The sequence below is a fragment of the Lutra lutra genome, chromosome 9, assembly GCF_902655055.1.
Source record: "Lutra lutra chromosome 9, mLutLut1.2, whole genome shotgun sequence".
NCBI lineage: Eukaryota > Metazoa > Chordata > Mammalia > Carnivora > Mustelidae > Lutra > Lutra lutra.
Window position 1 is genome coordinate 81,097,785 of NC_062286.1, and position 26,919 is coordinate 81,124,703.

General features: G+C 40.3%; 1 protein-coding gene across 8 annotated transcripts in view; it reads right to left on the reverse strand.

The window, feature by feature from the left end:
• The window catches only part of REV1 (REV1 DNA directed polymerase), a 95,786-nt gene extending 70,304 nt beyond the window's left edge, over positions 1–25,482 (reverse strand). For 6 of the 8 annotated variants that reach the window (XR_007130004.1, XR_007130006.1, XM_047745063.1 and 3 more), the window contains exon 1: positions 25,033–25,248. The gene's annotated coding sequence lies outside the window, so the exon portion shown is untranslated. Of the gene's footprint in view, positions 1–25,032; positions 25,249–25,400 lie in introns of those variants that run through there. The other 2 variants (XM_047745062.1, XM_047745059.1) reach the window with 2 other exon arrangements.
• Positions 25,483–26,919: the final 1,437 nt, after the last annotated feature.

Consider the following 26,919-nt stretch of genomic DNA (forward strand, 5'->3'; position numbering starts at 1 on the left):
TCCCCTTACCTTAAAGGAGTCTGGGAAATGTATTAACACACAATTCTTGAGTTCATATAAACTCTGCATCTATACATCTGCCCTTACAAGTGAACACTTTGGGAGTTCTGGCCATTACATGTTACGGATGCATACTCACAAAAATTAAAGGCAAAAATTAATCAGCTAAATGAAGATTAAGTTAAAGAATAAAATATATTATCAAAGTTTAATTCAGTGGGCTAATCAATTAGTTAAGAGCCTTATTCATTTAAGATCTACTGGGTAACTACTGCAAAGGGCCAATATGAAATATTAACAGTGATTCAATGAGGTAGAAACTATGAAACAAAGTTATAATAAATTTTTAAAAATATAAAGGTTCTTCCTCTAGTCCAAAGTAATAAAGTTATTCCAGACAAATGTCTAAGCTCTGAAAGGGAATAAGACTGAAATGAGTAACTTCTTCATTTCCACTACTTTGACCGAGTACAGCAAACCCATATTGAGGATTCAAATAATAAGACCGAAAAAGGGGAAAAAGAAACAATATTTCATTTTATACATTCAAATTCTACTTTTGAGAAAATCCCATAACAAATAGTAAAGTAGGTATTTGGATCAACCTTCCTGCTGAGAAAGAGGAAAGCTAGTCAAACATTACAAAAAAAAAAAAAAAAAGAGGCATAGAAGGCCCAGAAAATAATGAAAAATTACTGTGCCAGGATTTAGAAGATGAAAAAGAAAACCTGAAGATGATGAAAAAGAAAACCCTCCTTCCCAGATTGGGACAGCTTCTTCCTCTGAGAACATGTGACAATTACAAAAGAGTGGCTGAGAGATTGGGCAATGTTTTTGAACAAACACAATAAGGGAACAAAAGCTGGAATTAAAGGGCTCTCCAACCATATATATCTCAACACTTAGGATTAGGATCCTAGGAGTAAGCAAGCTGGAAGTAGGCCAAATTTTGCCAAAAACATACCCTGACCTATATTACTTCAATTTCTGAAACTAAATTAAGGTAATCCTAGACTAAAGAACACAAATAACATGCTTCTGAACAATGAATGAGTCAACTGAAAAATCAAGGAACAAAAAATACAAAAAGACAAATGAAAATGAAAACACAATGGTCCAAAATCTTTGGAATGCACCAAAGCTGTTCTAAAGGGAAGTTTATAGCAATATAGGCCTACCTGAAGCAGCAAGAAAAATCTCAAATCAAGAACCTAACCTTACACATAAAGAAGGTAGAAAAAGAAGAAAAAAACAAAATCGCAAACCAGTACAAAGAAGGGAGCAATAATGACTAGAGCAGACATAGACAAAATAGAAACTAAAAAAACAATAGATCAAGAAACCAGAAGCTGCTTCTTTGAAAAAACTCAACAGAACTGATAAACCCTTAGGCAGATGCATTTAAAAAAGGGGGGGGATTCAAATCAACAAAATCAGAAATAAAAGAGGTTGGAACAACAAACAACACCACAGAAATAAAAAGGATTATAAGACTATATATATTAGATTTTATTTATTTGAGAGAGAGAGCACATGCAAGAGAGCGGGACAGGGTGGTGGTGGTGAACGAGGCATACCCTAAGCAGAGAGCCCATAGTAGGGCTCCATCCCAGGACCCTGGGATCATGACCTGAATGAAAGGCAGCCACTTAACCAACTGATCCACCCAGGCGACCCAGATTATAAGAGAATATTATGAAAAATTATATGCCAACAAACTGGACAATCTAGAAGTAAATTCCTAGAAACACTAACTCCCCAAAACTCAATGAGGAAGAAACAGAAAATCTGAACATAGACATTAACAACAATGAAATTGAATCAGTAATCAAAAAACTCCCAACAAACAAAAGTCCAGGACCAGATGCCTTCATTGATACCAATTCTTCTCAAACTATCCCAAAAACCTGAAGAGGAAGGAAAGCTTCCAAATTCATTCTGAGGCCAGCATTACCCAGATATCAAACCAAATACAAACACTACCAAAAAAAAGGGAACAGTCCCTCAACAGTCGCAAAAAGTATCCCAAAAAGGCCAGTATCTCTGATGAACAAAGACACAAAAATCCTCCACAAAATACTAGCAAGATGAATCAGAGAATACAAAAAAATCATTATGATCAAGTGGGATTTACCTAGGTATGCAAGGGTGGTCCAATATTCACATCAACCAAAAAAGGGAAAACAATCACATGATCATTTCAATAGATGCGAAAAACATATTTGACAAAGTACAACACCCACCCATGACAAAAAAAAAAAAAAAACAAAAACCCTCAACAAAGTAGGTTTTGAGAGAACATAACACAAAGAAGGTCATATAAGAAAAACCCACAACTAACATCATACTCAATTGTGAAAACGGAGTGCTTTTTCCCTAAGATCAGGAATAAGACAAGGATGTTCATTCTCACAACTTTTAATCAACATAGTACTGGAAGTCCTCGCCACAACAATTAGGTAACAGAAAGAAATAAAAGGTATCCAAATTGGTAAAGAAGCAAACTTTCATCATTTACGGATGACATGATAACTATATGTAGAAGACCCTAAAGACTTCACTAATAAATGAATTTGTTAAGGTTGCAGAATACAAAATCAATACACAGGAATCTGTTGCATTTCTATACACAAATAATGAAGGAGCAGAAAGAGCTATGAATAAAACAATCCCATTTACAATTACACCAAAAAATAAAGTACCTAGGAATAAGCTTAACCAAGGAGGGGGAAAAAATCTGTACTCTAAAAACTATAAAACATGGATGAAAGAAACTGAAGACGAAAACAAATGGAAGGATATAACTTGCTCATGGATGAAAGAACCAATATTGTTAGTGTCCATATTACCTACAGCAATCTACAGATTTAGTACAATCCCTATTAAAATACCAAAAGCGTATTTCACAGAACTAGAACAAATAACCCTAAAATCTGGATAGACTACAAAAAAGGGGTGCCTGGGTGCCTCAGTGGGTTAAAGACTCTGCCTTCAGCTCAGGTCATGATCCCAGGGTCCTGAAATCGAGCCCCACATCAGGCTCTCTGCTCACCAGGGAGCCTGCTTTCCCTTCCTCTTGCTCTGCCTGCCTCTGCCTACTTGTGATCTCTGTCAAATAAATAAATAAAATCTTAAAAACAAACAAAACACAGAAGACCCTAAGTAGCCAAAGCAATCTTTTAAAAAGAAAAACACAACTGGAGGCATCACAATTCCAGATTTCAAGATACACTACAAAGCTGTAGTGATCAAAACAGTATGGTACTGGCACAGAAACAGACATAAACATCAATGAAACAAGAGAGCGCACCTAGAAACAAGCCCATACATATGTGGCCAATCAATCCTTGACAGAGAAAGCAAGAATACCCAATGGGAAAAAGACAATCCAACAAATTGTGTTGGGAAAAATAGACAGCGACATGCAAAAGAATGAAACTGAATCAGTTTCTTACACCATATACAAAAATAAACTCAAAATGCTTTAAGATCCTAAATGTGAGACCTGAAGCCATAAAAATCCTAGAACAGGGCAAAGGCAGTAATTTCTCTGACTGACACAGCCATAGTAACATTTTTCTATGTTTCCTGTGGCAAGGGAAAGAAAAGTGAAAATAAATTAATGAGACTACATCAAAATAAAAGCTTCTGCATAATAAAGGAAACAATCAACAAAACTAAAAGACAAGAGAGAAAATATCTGCAAAGGACATATCCCATTAAAGGGCTAGTACCCAACATATATAAGGAACCTATAAAACTCAATACCAAAAAAACAAATAATCCAATTAAAAATGGGTAGAAGACACAGATATTCTACTAAGACATATAGATGGCCGACAGACACATGAAAAGATGAATAACATCACTCATCATCAGGGAAATGCAAATCAAAACCACAATGAGGTATCATCTCACACGTGTCCGAATGGCTAACATCAAAAACACAAGAAACAGCAAGAGTTGGTGAGGATACAGAGAAAAAGGAATCCTCTTACACTGCTGGTGGGAATGCTAACTGATACAGCCACTGCGGAAAACAGTATGCAAGTTCCTCAAAAAATTACATGATTATTTAAATAAATAAATATTATTTTTAATAAATAAATTACATGATCCAATAACTCTACTACTATTTACCCAAAGAATATGAGAACACTAATTTAAAAAGATATATATACCCCTATATATGTTTATTTTTACTATGTTTACTACATTACTTACAAGAGCCAAATTATGGAAGCAGTCCAAGTGTCCATCAATAAGTTAACAGATAAAGAAGAGGTGATGTGTGTGTATATATATATATATATATATATATATATATACACAATGGAATATTATTCAGCCATAAAAAATATTAAAATCTTGCCATTTGCAACAACATGGGTGGATCTCTGGAGTATACTGCCAAGTGAAATAAGCAGGTCAGAGAAAGACAAGTACCATATGATTTCACTCATATGTGGAATTTAAGAAACAAAACAAAGAGAAAGAGACAAGCTAAAAAACAGACTATGATAACAAAGTGATGGTTACTAGAGGGGAGATGGGTAGGGGATGGATGAAATAGGTAAAGGGGATTAAAGAGTACACTTATCATGGTGAGCGCTGAGTGATACACGGAATTGTTGAATCACTATATTATACACCGGAAACTAATATAACATTGTATGTGAATTATATTGGAATTATCATTTAAAAAAAAAAAAAAAGATGACCCTGGACTGCTCAGTGCTCCAAAGCATTTGGCAGAAGCAGTGTAAATTCTCTATGGAGGATTACAACATCCTAATCTTCCCATGTTTTTGCAAACCATTTTGAAAATACAAAGTCTAGCACAGAAATTAAAATAACCAGGCACACAAAGTAGTAAGATCACATGAGTGAAAACCAACAGAAACAAAATAAACAGACCTACATAGACTCCAGATACTGATTTTAACCCAGATTAAAAATTGTACTACGCTGGAGTGCCTGGGTGGCTCAGTGAGTTAAAGTCTCTGCCTTCGGCTCAGGTCATGATCCCAAGGTCCTGGGATTGAGCCCCACATCGGGCTCTCTGCTCAGCAGGGAGCCTGATTCCCCTCCTCTCTGCCTGTCTCTCTGCCTTCTTGTGATCTCTGTCAGATAAATAAAATCTTTTAAAAAAAAAATTGTACTATGCTTACTATGTGCAAGGAAATAAGTGGCTGCAATGGGTGGGGAAAACAGAGATTCCATTCAAAATATTCAAAGGAACACCAATTAAACAACAGCTGTCTTTTCGACAGAAACAACAGCCCCAGAAGACAACAGTGCTGAAATAAATAATTAACTTATTTAGAATTCAATACCCAGAGAAAAATTCAGTCAAGAAAGATGAAATAAAGGTATTTGGGGCAAATAAAAACAGAACATAATGCCACCAGCAAACTTGCACTAAAGAAATCCTAAAATATATCCCTCAGGTAGAAGAAGAATGATCTTGGAAGTCAAAAATACAGGGGAAAAAATGAAGCAAGGAAAGCAATAAATATCTGGTTTAATCAATGTTAAATACTGATGGAATAAAAGTACAGTAAGGACAGTCAATCTGTTATTGCTTATAACATAATATATAGCACTAGTGAATCAAGAGATAATGAATAAAGAGTAAAGGTAAGAGGAATTATTTCTAGTCCAGACTCTGCCACTTCACTGATCTCTGGTACATCTTCATCTCTCTAGGTCTGAATTATTTTATTGTCTGGGTCTTTTATTGTAAGAGGCTTGGGTAGTTGACTAAATAAAGAGGAAAACTGAATAAAGCTCCTATTACCAGAAACTGAATTTATTTGAGAACAGAAGAATTTCAATTCAGGAAATGCATGCTGTACCAAGCTACAAGCACGTCTGGTGAGGGTTTGGGGTGGACTGTATTTACAGCCAAGGATTGCAAAGCGGGGGAAGTCCAAGCAGTTAAGTTCACTGGCTTGGTCAGGAGAGAATCTCCATCTTCTGTACATCAGGCATTTACAGGAATTCAGCCCAATTTTTAAATTCATTCTTCTGAGGGCATATGCCTAAGATTCTCCATTTCCTATCTTCTTATTCCATTTTAGATTAAAATTCTTTTACAGTTCCCTTTTGTACTCTCATACTGAAGACCTATTTAAAGAAATCAAATATAAAAATTAACACTATAACCATATACTTCAGCAACAAATTTTAGAAATTTGATTACATAACAGTTTTGATGTCTGTATTTATTTATGCAGATCTCCTTTAGCTATTCCAGAAGACTTAAGGCAACTTGTACTATCAAATTCATTTAAATAACCTATGTATAGACTAAGATGGCCTATGACAGTGGATTGAGGTAAAAACCTCATTGCAAATCCAGTGTTTACTAAATACTGGGAGTGACAATTTACCAGCCGTGTCACTATTGTATGTCATCAGTATAACCTGTATAACCTCTTTTTTGTCAGACAATAGATGCTAGATAAATTAGTAGACAGCTGTAGATTACTTCTCATAGCACAGGTAATTATGGCATCTAAGAAATAATTCAGACATGTATATAGGGGACACCACACTAAACTACCTAGAGATCAAAGCTAATGGAATATTACTGTGTATAAAGCACCATATTTTACTAGGCAATACTGAGATAAATGAAATTATAGACACTTTTGTATGAGTTCTAAAATTTTACAATCTAAAAAGAATTGAGTACCAATTACAGAAATACTAACGAGCCTTGTAAATAAACTTAAGAGTAAGATTCTAGGCAGGAAAAGTAGGAAGAAAAAAAACAAACTCTGGACACAAAGAAAACTACATGACCCACATCTATGATGCTAGCAAAGAGCAGCAGCAGACCAACCTGGCATGCAGCAAAGCTACCTGACAAACTAAACTGTAAGGTCAATAAAAGAGATCCTGGTGACAGGAAGCAAGTAATAAGGAGGCTTATCAGACTTCTGTTCATATGTACACAGTATCAAAGACTAGTCATACTTCACTTATTTCAGTTAGACCCCAACATCTCTCCTTTCTCATGCTCAAAACATTATAGAATGAAAATATCAAGAATATAATATATATAAAATAGCCACTAATCTTACATATGACAGAAAGTCAATAAATTCTTTTTTTTTTAAGAAGGATTCTTTATTCTTTTTTCTTTTTTTAAGATTTTATTTATTTGACAGACAGAGATTACAAGTAGGCAGAGAATTAGGCAGAGAGAGAGGAGGAAGCAGGCTCCCCACTAAGCAGAGAGCCAGATGCAGGGCCCGAACCCAGGACCCTGGGATCATGACCTGAGCCGAAAGCAGAGGCTTTAAACCACTGAGCCACCCAGGCGCCCCGAAAGTCAATAAATTCTTGTTAAATAAAGAAAATGAACAATGTACTTACTTACATGTAAGAAATAAAGTAGGAATAGGAATGTCTCAGTAAAGCGTACTCCAGTACATTTACATTTTAAACTGTACCCTGTATATTTAATCTTATCTACTTTTTCCCCATTTTATTATTTTTTAAGATCTTAAGGTAATCTATACACCCAATGTGGGCTTAAACTCACAACCCCAAGATCAAGAATCGCATGATCTGCTGGATGAGCCACAAAATTCACACATTCTGTGCTGTTTAATAGAGAGAAAATAGGATACCCTCCCTACCCCCAAAATGGTACAGACAAGATTAGTCAATGATACATACTTCTGATGCTAATGAGAACCACACAACAGGGGGAATTAAGTTTAAGTCATTTAGGGGGTTCTACAGACTACAGTGCTTCCTTTATAGTGTGAAATTAGGACAGATAATGTAAAAACCTATTCCGTAAAGTGGTACGCCAGAAATCAGGGTTTATGTTTCTGCTAACCAGTAAGGAGCTTCAAAAGAGAGGCACCTATCCTCTCAAGCCATATTCATGGCAAGAATTCTCCACTCTAGATGACTGATTTGCTTCTCAAATAGGACTTACCCTAGAACGGAGAAGAGCAATACATCAAGATACCACAACTTAACACAAATAACTCAAAAATAACACAAACCCTCTCATCTTCTCTGTTTCAAGCAACCTTCTGACTTACAACATGTCCTCTTGACTACCCTGCTCACTAAGAAGAGAATGACCTTTATCAACAAGCCATCCAATTATCAAACTTGTAAATAAAAACTGTCTTCTAGATGAAAGTCTTGCAGACTGGGTTGCTATCTAGCCCCACAGCACTTGATGACCTTGAGGAAAGTGATAAATGTTTCTAAAACTGTTTAATACACAACTTAAAATAACCTATGGACTTCTTATCCAGCATCAACATAGAAGTCAATAAATAAGGTTTTTAAAAACTAGTTAAAAACAGATAATGATTCATGTATGCAAAAGTACCCTTATCCCTAGCTTTTAGGTTATGCCTTCAATAAACATCAGCTGCTATTATACTAATCTACCCCACCAAGTCACGGACTGAAAATCAAATGAGACCACATGTGCGGAAACCCTTTGAAGATTATAAAGTACACAACATCATCATTTTAAATGTGCTATCCATGGTGTACAACGTAATGGAAAGAGCAATAGATTTACTGACACAAGATCTGGGCTTTAATCCCAGTTCTACCACTGCCTAGCTATATGACTTGGGATGAGTCCAAGAGCACTGAGCCTCACATCTCTTCACCTATAAAACAAAGTTTGACAGATTGGTGCTCAGTAAAATCCCTATAGAGCCATGAACTGGATATATGGGATGAATGTGGCAAGGAGGAAACAGAATTTGGGGTAAAACAGCAAGGAGGTAAAATTCCACTCTCTAAACCCACTTCAATTTTAACAATGTGGCTTTGTAAGTTTTAAAATACCTGAGTCAGGGGCACCTGGGTGGCTCAGCTGGTTAAGCAGCTGCCTTCAGCTCAGGTCAGGATCCCGGAGTCCTGGGATCAAGTCCCGAATTGGGTTCCCAGCTCCCCATGGGGAGTCTACTTCTCCCTCTGACCCTCCTCTCTCTCATACTCTCTCTCGCTCTCTCTCAAATAAATAAATAAAATCTTTTAAAAAAAGTATTAAAATATCTTAAGTCTGAATAAGAAAGCTCAAACTGAAAAAGACCGAAAACCAAAATAAATGAACTAAAAAAAACTAAGTCTAAAGACTTCTGGCTATGTTCTATGGTCCCTTATGGGACTACAAAAGGGGCTGAAAATGTTCCACCCCTTGAAAGATTCATTAGCTAAAACTCACCCATTAGCCCGCAAGTAATGATATTATAAAGACCAACGAAATGAGAGGCTGTCAGTGCAGTCATGCCCAGCCCCCAGTGTCAACACAGTAACAGCTAGCCAGGTGAAGGGCAAACGGGACAGCAGCTGTATTTATAATGAGCCCAGAGACCCTGAATGCCTTGCAATGCTAAAGATTTCCTGACTCTTCCATTCTCTTAACAGGGATATTCAAAACCCTATGAGGAGGGGCGCCTGGGTGGCTCAGTGGGTTAAGCCGCTGCCTTCGGCTCAGGTCATGATCCCAGGTCCTGGGTTCGAGCCCCACATCGGGCTTTCTGCTCAGCAGGGAGCCTGCTTCCTCCTCTCTCTCTGCCTGTCTCTCTGCCTACTTGTGATTTCTGTCAAATAAATAAATAAAATCTTAAAAAAAAAAAAACCTATGAGGAGTCTTATGAAGAATCGCTTATTAAAAAATATATCAAAATTACTTATTCATACTTTCCCCCTAACTTTATTTCATCTTTTGCTGGAGCAGTTATCAGTTCCCACTGGAGTTCCAATGTGCATTTAAAGAAGCTATTCAAGGGGCACTTGGGTGGCTCAGTGGGTTAAGATTCTGCCTTCCGCTCAGGTCATGGTCTCGGGGCCCTGCATCAGGCTCTCTGCTCAGCGGGGAGCCTGCTTACCCCTCTCTCTGCCTGCCCTCTGCCTACTTGTGATCTCTCTCTCTCTGTCAAATAAATAAAATCTTAAAAAAAAAAAAAGCCATTCAAATCCCACTAAAAAAACAAAACAAAACAAAAGCCACAAAACTTCATTCTGTCTTCTGTACTATGATTACTGGTGGATTTTAATATCTACCCACGGAATGATGTTAATCACCAAGAGCAATCATTTTCATGCAAAGGTGGTATTCCAACTCTTTCCTGAAGAATTATTAACATAGGGTTCTAAACAGTTCACACACCAGCAAAATTTCCACTACAGATCTAGAAACTCCACAAATACACACTCATTAGTGTTAATCTGTTAGTTAAAGGTCTGTAAACTCTAAAATATATTGGCTAGGGGCACCTGGATGGCTTAGTCAGTTAAGCATCTGCCTTCAGCTCAGGTCTGGATCCCAGGGTCCTGGAATTGAACCTGCCACAGTGTCTGCTTCTCCCTCTCCTTCTGCCCCTCCCCCTCCACTTGTGCTCTCTCGATCTCAAATAAGTAAAATCTTTTTAAAAATTTTTTCGAGGGGCGCCTGGGTGGCTCAGTGGGTTGGACATCTACCTTCAGCTCAGGTCATGACCTCAGGGTCCTGGGATCAAGCCCTGCATCAGGCTCTCTGCTCAACATGGAGCCTACTTCCCACTCCCCCCTCTGCCTGCCTCTCTGCCTACTTATGATCTCTCTCTCTCTCTCTCTCTCTCTCTCTCAGTCAAATAAATAAATTAAACCTTTAAAAAAAATTAAAAATAGAATCTTTAAAAATAAGCAAAGAAAAAAATGGATTCTGACACTGAAAACATTCCATAGGCAGCTGGAGTCACAGAGGCAAGCCACAGGGAAGAGGGTAACTGTGATGTTCATTTGGAGTACAACACTGGCAAGAGGCTACTTCTCCAAGAAATCTATATAGCAGTATATAGAATTTTTTTTCTTGGAGAAGGCAGTGGGACGCCATCTGAAGAACTAATTTACTAGGACCAAGTACTGCCCTTACAAGTGACTAAGTAAGTGAAGTGCTAGCACAGTCACTAACACAACTTGACAATGCCTGCTTCGACAGCTCGTACTTGTCCGTAAATGGTAAAGGCTTTAATACCAGATAAGCAGCTTTTTATGTAACATTTAAATAGAAAAATACAGCTCTTTTGAGGTTTTGATGTGATTCAACCACAGAGACCATAACTGTCCACAGTTCTCTGACTGCTGGAATTACAAGGGCACAGATTCTTGAATTTCACAACCCAGGGAAGGAGAATCTTCTAGACATATCCCACACACTATCAGGTTTTGACTTTGAAGACTCTCCTCAATCTATTAAAAACAAATATCAGACACCCAGGTGATGGACATTAAGCCCTTGTAACTATCTCCAAGAATCATAACTAGTGGCTCTAGACTTTATCACATACTCACTTTTAGAGATTCAAAATCAAACAGACAGTTTACATCCTAAGGATAATACTGTGTATATTTAAAATACCTCTAAAAATACTTAAAAATAAAATGTCAAGATATTTCAACCAGGTATTACTCCTAACTTAACAGGACCCTCTCAAAAAAACTTCATAGCCTGCCTACTTCACCTTCAGATACAGAGACATTTTCCTATGACCAGTTGTTTCCTGCTGCAGTGAAACAATCCCCGTACTATAGAAGAGACCTTCTTGATCAACACCAAATAAAAGAACTCTAAACCACCCAAATAAAAATGGCTATAACATACACAGCACTGTCTAAAGAACAGATGATAGACGTGGGTACATAAACCTTATCTAGAAGTGAGTCTGACCTATCTTTTCTTGAGAAGTTTCCTATTATCCACCCTATTCGTGACTTGTGTATATACACTGCTTTGTCATGTTGCTGGTATTTGGTCTCACTAAGTGTCCCTTTTAAAAAAGTTTTCCTGCTCTATTTCTTTTTTTTTTTTCAAAGATTTTATTTATTTATTTGACAGACAGAGATCACAAGTAGGCAGAGAGGCAGGCAGAGAGAGGAGGAAGCAGGCTCCCTGCTGAGCAGAGAGCCCGATGTGGGGCTCGATCCCAGGACCCTGGGATCATGACCTGAGCTGAAGGCAGAGGCTTTAACCCACTGAGCAACCCAGGTGCCCCACCTGCTCTATTTCTAAAAGAATTACATGTTTACTGCAGAAAACTGAGAAATACAGGAAATAGAAAATGGGAGAAAATTACCATATTCTCACCATCTTTAAAAAATTTCACCTCTTGGGGCACCTGGGTATCTCAAGCATTTAAGCATCTGCCTTTAGCTCAGGTCATGATCTCATGGTCGCACCCAAAATGGCACGGAGTCTGCTTCTCCTTCTGCTGCCTCTCCCACTCGCACTTGCGCACGCTCTTCAAATAAAAAAAATCTTTAAAAAAATTCGCCTCTTAACTGATATTTCCTTCCTTTCAGTATTAAATTTTTAATATTTAAATTTAAATTCTTCAAAGTTAAACATATCATTAGTAATATTTTACATTTTCAGTACTTAGTTTGAAAGAGATCTTTACAATTTCTGTTCACAACAATCTGTGGAGTAGGTAGGCCAAATACCTACCTACAGGTTTTTTGCACAGTTTCCTCCTAGGGTAGAAAGACTAAAGGCTTTCAATAAGGCTGCACTGCTGGTTGGTAGTGCAAAATCACACTTAAATTGTAATAAACTGTTTGCAATCTTTGGTGGAAAAACAATGCTATCAATATAATAAACTTCTGAAAAGAAAATGTATTTTGAATTGAACCAGCCTAATACAATGCAACAACACAGATGCTTTGAATCCAGCACCTGTCTGGGTCAGGTACAGTAGCTCCCAGATTATATATGGTATATATATATGCAGGGACAAAGAAAGAAAATAGCTCCTACAAATAAGGTTGGTTCCATCTAGACTCTAACTGTAAGTAGTCCATACTCTTAAGAAGTAGAGATCCAGACACACTATCAACTTTGTTAACTGGTTCTCTGACCTTAAGCAAGTCACAAGCAGTCAGATCCCAGTTCCTTAGTTTGTGGATAGAGTAGAACCTGACAAAGTCTAGTCTCTTGCAGTTTGTAATGTATGTATACATTGTATGTATAATGTAATGAATGTACATGATTCTATACATCTATTCACTTAAGAAAAAAAGCTTTGGAATGAAAGCATATCTATTATGCAACTTTGTCTATACTTCAGAAAACAAGCTGTGCCTGTTCAGAGAAGTGGCTATCTAGTGAATAATTAACCTTACTCAAAAAGGTCTAGCCTTTGCCCTTGGTTCCTGGAAGGTGATCTCTGAGCCCCAGGAATGCCCTGCTTGATGTCTTTCTTTATCTAGGGACTATGACCCACTCCAAACAGTCTAACAATGTGATTTATGGTGGAAGCTCTGGGTCATGCATCATCAATCTCCTGAGAGACCAGAGAGTAAAGGTCAGACATGTGGGCAGCCAACCTTATCTCTATGACCAAACTCCAATAAAAACTCTGGACATTAAGGTTTGGGTCAGTCTCCCTGGCTGGCAACACTTTGTGTGTATTGTCACTCATTGCCAGAAGTTAGTGCTGTCCTAGACTCCAGTAAGAAGAGGACTACAAGTTCCACCTGTGTGCCCCAGTGCCTTTTCCCTTAGCTGTTTTTAATTCCTACCTTTCACTGAATAAATCATAACTATGAGTACAATAGTCTTTTCAAGAGTTCTGAGTCCTTCTAGTGTATTACTGAACCTAAGGGTGGTTTGGGGAATCCGCAAACTTGCACTTGGTATCAGAAATGAGAGTGGTCTTGGAACTCCCAAACTCTGGAGTGGCAGAATGACAACTATCCTCCAGTATTCATTCTCCCTTTAATAATAGAACACCTCTCCTACCCCCTAAGTGGGAAGCAGAGTTACCAACTAGAGACTACATTTCCTAGTCGTCTTCAAAATCAGGCATGGCCATGTGAATCAGTTCTGGCCAGTGATAGGAACAGAGTAATACATGGGGGGGAAAAAATGTGTGCCATCTTCTTGAAGGAAAGTATTTATTTCTTTTTACGGTATGCAGCTATGAGGTAACTTGGCTTCAACCTGAAAATGAGAACAATACCACAGGGGATGGCTAAGCAAACACAAGGAAACTGAGGCCACAAATAACCTTTAAAAAAAAAAAAAAAGAACAAAAAAACCCTGCAGTCCCTCACCTACTATGGACTGCCCACCTACTATTACAGGAGAAAGAAAAACTTCAATATTGTTTGCATCGTTGTGTTCAAAAGCTCAGCCTATTACAGGGGTACCTGGGTGGCTCAGAGGGTTAAGCTTCTGCCTTTGGCACAGGTCATGATCTCAGGGTCCCGGGATCGAGCCCTGCATCAGGGGGCTCTCTGCTCAGCGGGGAGCCTGCTTCCCCCTCTCTCTCTGCCTACCTCTCTGCCTACTTGTGATCTCTCTGTCAAATAAATAAATAAAATTGTTTAAAAAAACAAAAGCTTAGTCTGTTACAGCAGTTTAGCCGGCATCCTAATAAATATAAGTACATTTCAGCATTTTAATATCATGATTTAGAGTCAGCATTTAAACTACATACAGATAAAGAGAAAAACAGGATGTGTAAGAAAAATATTTGGATATATTAAAACTGAAAATGCACAACAAATATTTGTAATGTCCCAGATTGAGACTGACCTCATTAAAAAGAAAGTTTCTATCCCGAACAATTCAATATAACAAAGAATTTTCTCTCATTCTCTTTGTTATAACAAAAATACAAAAAGATGATTGATTTCACAAAATCAGTCATTTGAATACAAGTTGAAAGAGGCATTCTAAAAGAACTACTAATAATTTTCTTCCCTATAACTACAGATTTCCATAGAAGGAAAAGGAAAGAAATGAAGACTGCTGTTTTAATAAAGTACAAAAAACCACCTTCTCTGGCTCTCCAGGGTGTAACGAAATTAACTGGTTTCTAAAAACCTTCTCTCAATTTTCCTGATTTTCTGAACTCCAAACCATGTGGCCCAATGCTTATCAAACATCTCCACTAGGATGTCCCACATACATCCCAAAGTCAGCATGTCCAAAAGCAGGGCTCAAGGTACAAAGTAAAACAAAAGAATGTTCTTCTGCAGATGACATGGTTAAAAAATGAGTCTAGAAGAAGGAATAAAAAGCCAGTGATCTTCACTAAGAAGTGGCGTATTCTCACAGGGAAACCAAATAATTATCCACTTTAAAGTTCAAGGTTGCAGCAAATCAAGGATTCCAAAGGCCATATAAGTTTAGTAAAACAAGGACAGGACATATCTAGAGAAAAAAGAAGGTAAAATCAAAGAAGAGGGGATTATATCTTCAGTAGTTGTCATATTTGAGCATGCACCAGAATATTTTGGAGGCCCAATTAACAAAGACTACTGAATTCCCAACTCCAAAGTTTCTCATTCAGTAGGTCTGGAGTGGGGGGAGGAATCTCCATTTCTAAAGAGTTTCCAGGTAATGCTCATGTGGGAGAGCCACTGATTTTGCCTCCAGTGTATCTTGAGACTGCAGAGACAAGTACAGGAGTTCAGATGAGACCAAGTATACCAAGAAGAAAAGCTGCTATAGTGTACACTAAATAGAAAGGATTTCACAGTAACAGGAGTAAATGCAACTTACAAAATCAAGGTTTTGATTAGATTACAGGTAACAAGATCTCTCCATCTCTCCCATCCTGTGCCTTGCACTGCCTCTCCCCAAATTCCAGGTCTAATCTACGTTCTAAGTATCATACTAAGGAGTTTTAACCTTACTTTGTAAAAGTTAGGAAAAGAGGAGTAAATGTATATACGTAAATGCCGTAGGAAGGTGATGGCTGCACACAGACAAGGAGAGGTTCTGCTTCCTGAGCCTAATCTACAAACCTGTAGTACATATCTACCTCTTCAGTGAAGCCCTCTTGGATCTCTTCTCCAACATGAGATTTGTTGCTGTTTTCTCTGTGCATTTATTCCTTTTTGTCAGTGCCTCTGCTGTCTACACCAGATATGCACTGAGAACAATGTGTAGGATTTTAAAGGGCAGAAGAGGGTAAGGGGGGATTTCAGGAAGAAAATTCCTGAGCAAAAACAAAAGAAAAAAATAATTTAGGCAACATTCTGGACTGACACATGGACAGAGGTAGTGATAACTTGTAAGGTAGTTGAGGAAATGTAACAGAAGGTTCTGAATATCATACCAAGGAGTTTGAACCTTACCTTGTAAAGGTTATGAAAGGAAGAGTAAATGTGTATATGTGAATACTGGAGGATGGGGAAGCAGGCACACAGACAGGGAGAAGTTCTGCCTCCTAAGTCTAGTCATGATCCCAGAGTCCCAGGATAGGGCCCCAACAACAGGCTCCCAGCTCAGCGAGAAGTCTGCTTCTCCAACTCTCCCCTTTCTCAAGCTTTCTCTCCCACTCTCTCTCAAATAAATAAATAAAATCTTGGAAAACAACAACAACAAAACCCACTAATTTTTAAGATGAAATGACATTCCAAATAGGAGATACTGCATTCCTCAAAAAAAAACTAGGAATCTTACTCAATGAAACAGTTTATTTAGCTAATAAACTATATTTTTAAGAAACATTCAGTGAGCCCAAGAGAATGTAATATAACCTTGAAATAAAACAATGAGAAGTAAGATTTTCTACTGGGGCATAAATAATATGCAAAAGAACATTATCAACCTTCAACATTATAAACCTCAACAGCTATAACTCATGAGCTAAAACTCAAAATGGCAACTAAGTTACTAAAAACACTTTATAACACTAACAACCAATCCATATATTATCAACAACCCTACCTCACTAGCAAAATCACACCTCAGATTTAGTTTTCCTCTCACTTAACACTAGTAATAACCCAAGTCTAAAACTACAAATTCAAATACCAAAAACAAAACTCTGATGGCCAAAATTATTTAACTTTGAAAATACTGAAAAATATGTAGTTATAAACTTAACCTACAACACAATTTATGTATATGACTCAAATGAACATCCACCCAAGGTTTTAAACACCAACTGTATCGATAAAAGAAAACGTTACAATTTCCAACAGAAAGAAATCTTTCTACATACATATATTCAAATGCAACCTGTTACAATTTTTAGTAATGAAGATCAGCAGTCTACTACTGACTGATGAGTTGGGAACTCAGTCTACTACAACTGAAACTAAAACAGGTATGTTTTAGTTTCAACCGTCACAAATTGGGCAAATGTCTGTTCACACCTTTTTAGCTATTGTTGTACAATACAAAATCTGAATGGCCTTTGTCCCTGATTCTTGGGATGGAGACTCTAAATCCTAGGAATTTTACAACTGGTAGGAGGAATCTTTGTTATCCTTGGTGGGCCCCTAGGACATCTTTTTATATTAATATAGAACTCTCAGTGGGCCCCTAGTTTCAGGATGGGGCTAACCACACTTGATAGGCCAGTTAAGTGAGGGGTGCCCAGCTGGTTCAGTGGGTTAAGCATCCAACTCTTGGTTTTGGCTCAGGTCATGATACTGTGGTTGTGATATCCAGCCTCAAATTCAGCTCTGCTCAGCACTCAGCCTGCTTCAGATTCTCTCTCCCTCTCTCTCAAATAAATAAATCTTAGAAAGAAAGATAAAGGCCACTCAAGTGATTAGAGGGTTGGGGCTTTGGGCCACATGAGATCAGTCTGACCTCATGGAAGAAAGGGGTGCTGGAGACTGATTCACCATGTGGCCAATAATTCAATTAATCATGCCTATGTAATAAAACTCCAATAAAAACTCTGGACACCAAGGCCTAGATGAGTTTCCCTGGTGGTAATTACATATCAATGTGACAGGATAGCACGTCCTGGGGACATGGAAGCTTTATATCTGGGACCCTTCCAGACATCTCTCTAGGTATATCTCCATTTGGCTTGCCCTGATTTGTATACTTTATAATAAAACTATGATTCCAACTATGGTGCGTGCAAGTATTTCCTGAGTTCTGAGTCACTTTAGCAAATTATCAAATCTGAGGGAGTAGTGGGAACTCCCAAATTTGTAGCCAGTTGGTCAGAAGTACAGGTGGCCCCAAAACCCTGGAGTTTGCAACGAGTACCTTAAAGTGAAAAGAATCTTGTGGACTGTGCCCTTAACCTGCGATGTTGTCTGCCCTAACTTTAAGTAGTTTTTTTCCTTTAAAGATTTTATTTATTCACCTGAGACAGAGAGAGAGAGAGAGAGAGAGAGAGCGAGAGCGAGCGTGCGCCCACGCGCGCGCATGGAGGGGGGGGGAGGCAGCGGGGAGAGGGAAAAGCAGACTCCCCGCTGAGCTGGGAGCCCAGCCGTAGGGCTCAATCCCAGGACCCAGAGATCATGACCTGAGCCAAAGGCAGACACTTAACCATATGAGCCACCCAGGTGCCCTAAATCTGAGTAACTAGTGCCAGAATCACACTGCAGCTATACATGTAACAAGATACACTGCCTGACCTGTCTCTTATAGGAACTGAATGGAAAAAAAGCCAAGTGAAGTACTTTTTAAGGCATAAACCATTACAAAAAGTAAAAGACATTTTTGGTTAGGCTCTCAAAAATATTAAAGAAAAAACTTAAAATATTTTTTTAATTCAGGATTGTCCAATTTAACTTTTCAAAAAACTGCTTAAACTAATAGAACTTATTTTAAGATATAATTCAGAACTCTGATGAAAAACATTTAAAAGGGAAAGGAATCTAAATCATAATTAAGACTAATGCCTAAGTAATTAAAATATATGAAGTTCATTCTTAGTAATCTCAAGTATAGACATGAAGCACTTCAGAAAAACCTAAGGTTCAGCTATTACTTTCTAACTAAATCTCCAAAAAGCTCATTTTCGCCTTGGTTATGCTCAGGAATGACTGAAGCCACTAAGCAACATTATGGTTACTCAGACCCTGGATTCAAGGAAAAATCATTCACATCATGGGGCGCCTGGGTGGCTCAGTGGGTTAAGCCTCTGCCTTCGGCTCGGGTCACGATCCCAGGGTCCTGGGATTGAGCCCCACATCGGGCTCTCTGCTCCACGGGGAGCCTGCTTCCCTTCCTCTCTCTCTGCCTGCCTCTCTGCCTACTTGTGATCTCTCTCTCTCTCTGTGTCAAATAGGTTAATAAAATTAAAAAAAAAAATCATTCACATCACAACCAACTTTTTTGCCCATCCTTAACTAATCTTTAATTCAACCATAAAGCCTTGAAAAAATTACTCAAACTAGGGGTGCCTGAGTGGCTCAGTCAAGTGTCTGACTCTTGGTTTCAACTCAGGTGGTGATCGCAGGATCCCTGAGATGGAGTCCTGCTTGGGGCTCTGCACTCAGCAAGAAGTCCCCATTAAGTTCCTTTCTCTCTGCCCCTCCCCCTGCTAAAAAAATCTTTAAAAAAATTACTCAAGCTAACCTATATGCATAGACAGCTACCTGGCTACATGAGAAAGCGTATTTTAATTTGACTGGATAATACCCTCCTTACTTACTAAACATAAAGACTTAAAAATTTGTTTCATAATCCGCAGAAACACATCACTAATTTTTACTTACTTGCTACGTGAAATTTTAGCCTTAAGCAAATTTAAAGATATCCGTATTTTCTTAAATCTGATGTATCACATCTTTAACGTAAAACTTTTTCAAACTATTTACAAGCTGACCTTCCATGGCACACATGCTTTGACTTATTTCAGTAACTATGTAATGAGGAAAAAAAATGATTTTGCCTATCATCAACCTATTAAAACATTTTTCACTTATAGAATATATACCCATTTATGTGTAATAGTTAAACCCAAAGAAAACTTACCCACAAATAATGAAATTACTTGTAGTTTGAGGAACACCACACACAAATAATACAATAAAATATAATAGCAAGTTTCCAAACAGAAACCTTGTTTTAATGTGCCTCAAAGCAAGCAGTTGTGACCCCAGGTTATGAAATGAGGTAGGAGTAGATGAAAATCCTGGCTCCTTTCTTACCTGTGTGATAGGACCCAAGGAACATTATCTGAGTCTGTTTCTTTATAACTGTGCCTACCTCAGAGTGGTTATGAATATTAAATGAAAGACTGCTCTTACCAAAGAGCCTGACACACAGTAAATGGTTAGTAACTTAGCAATTGTTATTAAATTTTGGAACAAATGTTACACAGAGAAGCAATATTTTGATTTTTCCCTAAGTTTAAGGCCCACAGATAGGATCCTCCTGGTTAAAGTTGAAACTAAGAAAAAAAAATATTCCTACAAAAAGGCATTTTACTAGATATGCAGACTAAGTAAAAATAACTGGTATCATGCCAGTGCAGTTACTACATGGAAAATCTTAGTTTCTAACAATTCAAGTTGCATTAGCTGAAAGTATCTATTATTACAATGCTATTGTTTGTCCCCATTCTTTCTTCTCTATTTCTGGAAAATACTAAAGAAAAAACAAAATCACATTATGAAAAGATGAACAGAAGGGGAAAAAAATATATGATGTAGAGCCACCTGGGTGGTACAGTTGGTTGGGTATCTGACTCTTGGTTTTGGCTCAGGTCATGATCTCAGGATGGTGATCTCAGGGTCATGATTAAGCCTCCGGTTGGCTGGTCTCCACACTTGCTGTGGAGTTGGCTTGGGATTCTCTCTCTCCCTCTGCCCTAAGTGATAAACAAATCTTTAATCACTCTAAGTTCTCATTAAGAACCAAACACAATGGGGGGGGGGGGGCGGGGATCCATAACGAAAAACAGCAGAAACTGAACATAAAAGATGATAAAACACTTCTCCTTTCCCAAATACTACAGGATCTTCAAGGATTTTCTGTCTTCAGCCTCCAGCAAGTCCTTTTATCTCCACGGTCCTATCTCCAGCACAACTTCAAAAGGAAATACGTAAAAGCCACTCTGGTGGGCAGCTGCTAAGATAATCTCTCCATATTTCACAGATCTGAGAATGAAAAGGCTGAATTCCACATTAGACCAATACTAGTCTCCATCCTCAACTGCTTACTTTTTAATCTATTCTAGGCATCCACAAAATGTATTTAAGTATGAGTTCCATAAACATTATTTTGGTAGCCAAAAATAACACCACAATAAACACAAAAATTCAATGAGTATACCTTTGTCTCATGCAAAAACACAAAATCCTAAGTCAATTTCCAAGTTAACTTCAAATACTGTTTCTCGAGACTATAAAATTACCCTGTTCTAAGCACTTTACATATATTAACTCATTTATTACTCATCGTAATCCTAAAACATACATATGGTCCTTATCTCACAGATGAGCAAACTGAGGCATCAAGATATTAAGTTGCCCAAGCCTAAAGAATCAGTAATAGTAGGAGACACCATTCTGACCCAGGCTGTCTGATTCCAGAACAATGTTTAAATTAAGTATACCAATTATTCATTTAACAAGTTTTGTTGAGCACCTGCCAGGTAGAATTCTAAGCACTGGGGATAGAGCTGTGAGAACAAGTCAGGCAAGGCCCCTGCCTTCAAGTGGAAGAGAGGCCTTGGAGCAAACAAGTATGTGGGGAAAATTTATCAGTAAGTGAACAGTGTATCCTCACCTAGCAATAAGTGCTATGAACAAAAATTAAAATGACAGCATCGGGCAGCTGGGTGGCTCAGTGGGTTAAAGTCTCTGCCTTTGGCTCAGGTCATGATCCCAGGGTCCTGGGATCGAGCCCCGCATCGGGCTCTCTGCTCAGCGGGGAGCCTGCTTCCCCTCCACTTTCTCTGCCTGCCTCTTTGCCTGCTTGTAATCTCTGTCAAATAAATAAATAAAATCTTTAAAAAAAAAAATCTTAAAAAAAAATAATAGTAAAATAAAATGACAGCATCAAAAGTGGCTGAGGGAGGGACTGGCTTCTATTTTAGGGATCCAGGAAGGCCTTGCTGAGGTGATGACATTTGACCAGCAAAGAGAAGATGTAAAGGCAAGATAACCACCAGGAGGAAGGGGTGGCCCAACTAAGAGAATAGCAAGTTTAATACCCCTAAGCTAAGAACAGTTTAATTAGTTCGAGAAATGGCAAAAGGACCAGGGGACTGGGGCAGGGTGACAAAGAGTCACATGGTAAGAAGTCCAGTTAGGACTGGCAGCTGCTAAATCATGTAATGCCCGGAGGGGGCTGTGGTAGGGATTCAATATTCAATATTGGTAGGGATTCTGATTCAATATTAAGGGTAATAGGAAGCTTTCAGAGGCTTTTGAGCACAAGAATGACAGCCTGACTAACATCTTTAAAAAGCTCTCTCTGGGGGCGCCTGGGTGGCTCAGTCAGTTAAGCGTCTGACTTCAGGCTAAGGTCATGATCACAGGGTTCTGGAATGGAGCCCGGTGTCAGGTCTAGGAGTCTGCCTGTCCCTCTCCTTCTCTCTGCTCCACCCCCGCCCATGCCCACTCTGTCTCTCTTTCAAATAAATTTAAAAAATAAAAAGATTGCTCTGATTCTTATGTAGGGATCAGTCAGAAAGAAAAGCAAGAGAAAAAGAGATAGCAGGGAGGAACTGTTCCGACCAGAACTCAGACTAGGATTTACATACTGTTTGTAAGTAGAAGAGGCACTAAAGGAACATGCAACCCAATAGTCTCTTTTTAAAAAAGACTTTTAAAAGTATGCATCCTCCCTTCATCTTCATCCCCCCTTCCTGACTTGTCTTTGAAAAAAATCAAATTATTTTTTAATATCCAAGTTAATGCTTCAGTTGGTACTATATATAGGAGAAAAAAGATTAAAACGTTATTTCCTTCAGGGGCACCTGGGTGGCTCAGTTGGTTAAGTGTCTAACTCTTGATTTCAGCTCATGTCGTGATCTCAGGGTTGTGAGCTCAAACTCCGAGTGGAGCCTACTTAAGATTCTCTCCCTCCCTCTCTGCACCCCCACCCTGGCCCCACTCATACACACGCTCTCTCTCTCTCAAAAAAAAACCCAAAAAACCTATTTCCTTCATTTGTAAGTATTCTGCTCAATATCCTATAATATATAATATGCCACACACATGCATATATTCTTAAGAAACAGAAAGTAAAGAGCTTTACTATTTAGCTCAGAGCTCATTCATTAACCTGGAGAAAAGGAGTAACTAGCCCATCTTCTGATCAGCTCTCTTCTCATACTGTTTCCAGCATATCCTGGCTCATTCTAGACTGTGAATTGTAATAAAAAAAAAAAAAAAAAAAGTACACCAGAGGGAATATGTATGTATTTACTGAACATCTCTGTATACCAGGTACTCAAGAGATGCCTTACATTCAAAGACTTATTTACTCATTAACTATCCAAAGGAGGAAATAATATCTTCATTCTACACCTGAAGATAAAATCAAATATTAGTAACTTAAATTGTTCAAGGTCACACAGCTAATAAGCCAGAATTTAAATCTACATCTAACTCTAAAGTTTTGATCTTTCCAGTACAGCAACTGTCAAATTAAGATCAAATACATGTAGTCTTCCCAACTTATTATTAATGACTGGCTTGTTGCTGGTGAAGACAGGGTTTCTTTCTTTTGCGTAGAACTGAGTTTTGCAGTTGGAGTGGGGGAAAAGGAGTGATCCTAATGACTCAAACACATTATTTTGAAAAATTATTTTCCACTTGAAATATCACAAATATTAATCCTAAGAGTGATTCTTACCTTTTTAGGAAAAAAAGTCTTAACTATGTATTGTTCACCATAAAATAGAAGTTATATGACAAAAGATGAGTTGGGTATGGACGGATAGAGAAAAAGAGGATATGCACAAAAAGATAATCTTCAAGACACGTGTCGAATCTGAGTGACAAATAGCCTAAGAATTGAATAGAGATCCTCCTAAACCTGAGAAAAATTCACCAAAGAGGGACTTCAGATGAACCTCCCAAGAATGCAACCTAGGAAACATAGGGAGGGAACCACTTGCTAGCAGCACTGGCACTGGCTAAGACAAAGATATGAGAGGAAGCAAAGATGGGAAGTTTGGGAAGCAGGTTCCCCCAAAGGCTGGATTACTGTGTACTCCACAGCAAGAACCAACGTAATGGTGTGACCAACCCCAAAGCAGCAGCAGCTAACTCCTGAAGACTAAAGCGGAGAGGCCAGACAGCCCAGACCCACAGAATTAAGAACTGTTACATTAAAGTCCTTAAAAGTTAGTTACAGGTGCTTTTACGGGATGTGCTAGCCTACATTATTTCCACTTAAATGAAACCATTCCCACTCTATACATGACCTGCGAAGGCGTGAAAGACAAACAGTAAACTTATACCATCTGCAATTATTTTGTTTTAAACAAGGGGACTCAATAAAGGAGTGTTAGATTAAGGTATTTTATTTCCTCACAGACTGGATTTAGGTGGTAAGAGCAGTGAAATATACAAGGAAAAGCCCCTTTCGGTCTACTCAGGGGCTTAATCATTTTAATAGTGAGTGGAAGTGTGAAAAGGGCACTTGTAAGGACAGTTGGGAAAAGGTGCCCTGCATATTAAGGGAACAGGTAACAAGGAAAACTAAGTGAATAAAAATTGCCTTCAGCTAGTCCAACATCGATTTGGGGGAGGGGAGTCTGATGTAGGGGTCACGGGGTGGGGGGAGGGATGGCGTGGCGGGAAGCCGGGCGGAGAGCACCCGCGCCCGGCCCTGGCAGACATCCTGCGATGCTTCATGAACCTACGACCAAACGCGCGCATGAATGAATGGCGCGGGGCTGAATGGCCGGCCCAGGCGCCGACGCAGGAGGAAGGAGTTTGCCGCGCGGTGTGAGCGGGAACGGGGGTGGCGTCCGCCGGCTAGACCCGGCGAGCACCGAGGGAAGGGCCGCCGTACGAGTCTCCCGCGCGGGGCGGTCGTGGGCCGGCGGCAGGGTCGGCGGCGCCCGGCCGGCCGCGCCATGGCGGTGGGGGAAGGGGAGGTCACGCGTTACATAACCCGGCAGCTGCCGCGCTCGGGGACGCCGCGGGCCGCCCAGGCCGCGAGAGGACGGCCTGTGGTGCCCGGGCCGGCGCACCCTCACCAGCCCCGCCTCAGGCCGTCCGCGCTCGGGCCGCCGCCGGGCTGGTCTGCGGCGCCTCCGGGCGACGCGTGTCCGGTCCCACCCCTCCCCCACCCCCGCCGCCGGCCCGGGGGTCGCTCACCTTCCGCGTTGCCCCGGACCACCATGCCCGGGCAAAGCCGCCTGCTCAGCCTCGCGGGCTCCGGCGCCGCTCCGGCCGCCGCACAGTTCCCTCGCCGGGGGCCCGAAGGAGGGTCGCGGGAAGGAGTCACACCGCGGCGCCGCGGCCCACGCTCGCCCCACGCTCACGGCGGCCGGCCCTGCGCGCGTTAAGCGGCTGCTCCCGCCCCTCCCCTTCTCTGGCGGGCGCGCGCGCCGCAGCTCCGCCCCGCCCCTCCCCCTCCACGGCCGGCGCGTTCCCTGGCTCCTCCCTCTCCCCTCCCCGCCTGCGCCGACCTGCCCGGCGCTCACGCCTGGCGAGCTGCTGTCCCCGCCCCGACTCGCACTCACCCCCCGCGCGGCCTACGCGCCGGGTCCGCACCCTGCCCCGAGCGACCCCCGCACCGCGGGCTCCGCGCCTCAGAACGCCGCTGGTGCCGGCCCCGCCCCGCCCTCCCGCCACCGCCTGCTGAGGGCAGCGCCTCCGCGGCACGTGACCGTCTCGCTCGCTGGGGCGGAGAGGAGTGCTGCGCGGGCCCGCCTTCCGCATCGCGCCGCTTGCCCTGCAACTCTGCAGCCTGCGCCCCTCTCGCTTGGGTCGCCGCGCGTCCTTTCCCTCTGCCGACGGCGCGCTGCCCCCGTCCCGCGATGGACTCCCCACTCTGGAAGGAGACAAGTGTGGGAACCGACCATGCTTTAAACCCTGGTGCTGTCTGAAGATAACGAGAAACACACGGGTCCCCTGTCCACAAGCGATTGCTTTTCAGTGACATCTAGCGGAGAAAGGGACACACATGAACTGACACTCCTATGCGAGGGAGCAACCGAGAATCATGGCCCACGTAGGTTAGCGAGAATGAACACTGCGCCACGGGGTGTGAGCGATTCCTCGCCAGCTCCCGCAGGGACACAAACACCATTTCTCGTCCTTTGAGTTTCTTCCCGGGATTGCACCTGCACCTGGATATTTGTAAACCTACAGCAGGTATCCCACCCCACGTGCAGCGCTGGGGTTACACGTGAAATCAATTTTCCACTAAAGTTAAAAACAAATCGTATATTGTGTATGCTTAAATACAAATTTTAATTGAGGGCCTCCCGGCAATAGACAGTTGTTCCATAAGGACCATTCCCCACTTTTGGCAGTGTCGCTTTGCCAAGGGATTCCACAATGCTATTATAATAGTCTTAATTGTTGTAATAAACAAACGTGAAGCGAACCTCCGTGCAAAGGCTCATCACTTTTTTTTCCCTTATTCCCTTACCTAAGATACTTGAAGAGTTTGCATGTACTTAGGAAACTACTGTTTTGAAAACTTATTTTTCAGAGTTGATACTTGTTTACTGGTAATTCAGAGGATATTTGAATGAGTTGCTTCATTTATTCTAGACTTTTCGGGTTTTGCCATTTTATAGACTTATAGATGCACTTCAATTTCGGTGTTCTTGTCTCTAACCTAGCAAAATCAGGTGGCATGTTTTTCTGAGACGTCACAATTTAATACACATGGTGTAATTTCTGCAGGTTCACAATCAGTTGCCCACTGCAACTAGGGTATCCTCATCTGCTGAGAGCCCACAGAAAAACAGTAACAACTCTTACTAATTTTTTTAATGTATATCTCTAAATGGCAGCATTCTGTTAATAAGAAATGCCAAAACTTGGGCGCCTGGGTGGCTCAGTGGATTAAAGCCTCTGCCTTGGGCTCAGGCCATGATCCCAGGGTCCTGGAATCCAGCCCCACATTGGGCTCTCTGCTCAGCAGGGAGCCTGCTTCCTCCGGCCTCTCTGCCTGCTTGTGATCTCTGTCTGTCAAATAAATAAATAAAATCTTTAAAATCAAACAAACAAACAAAAAAAGAAATGCCA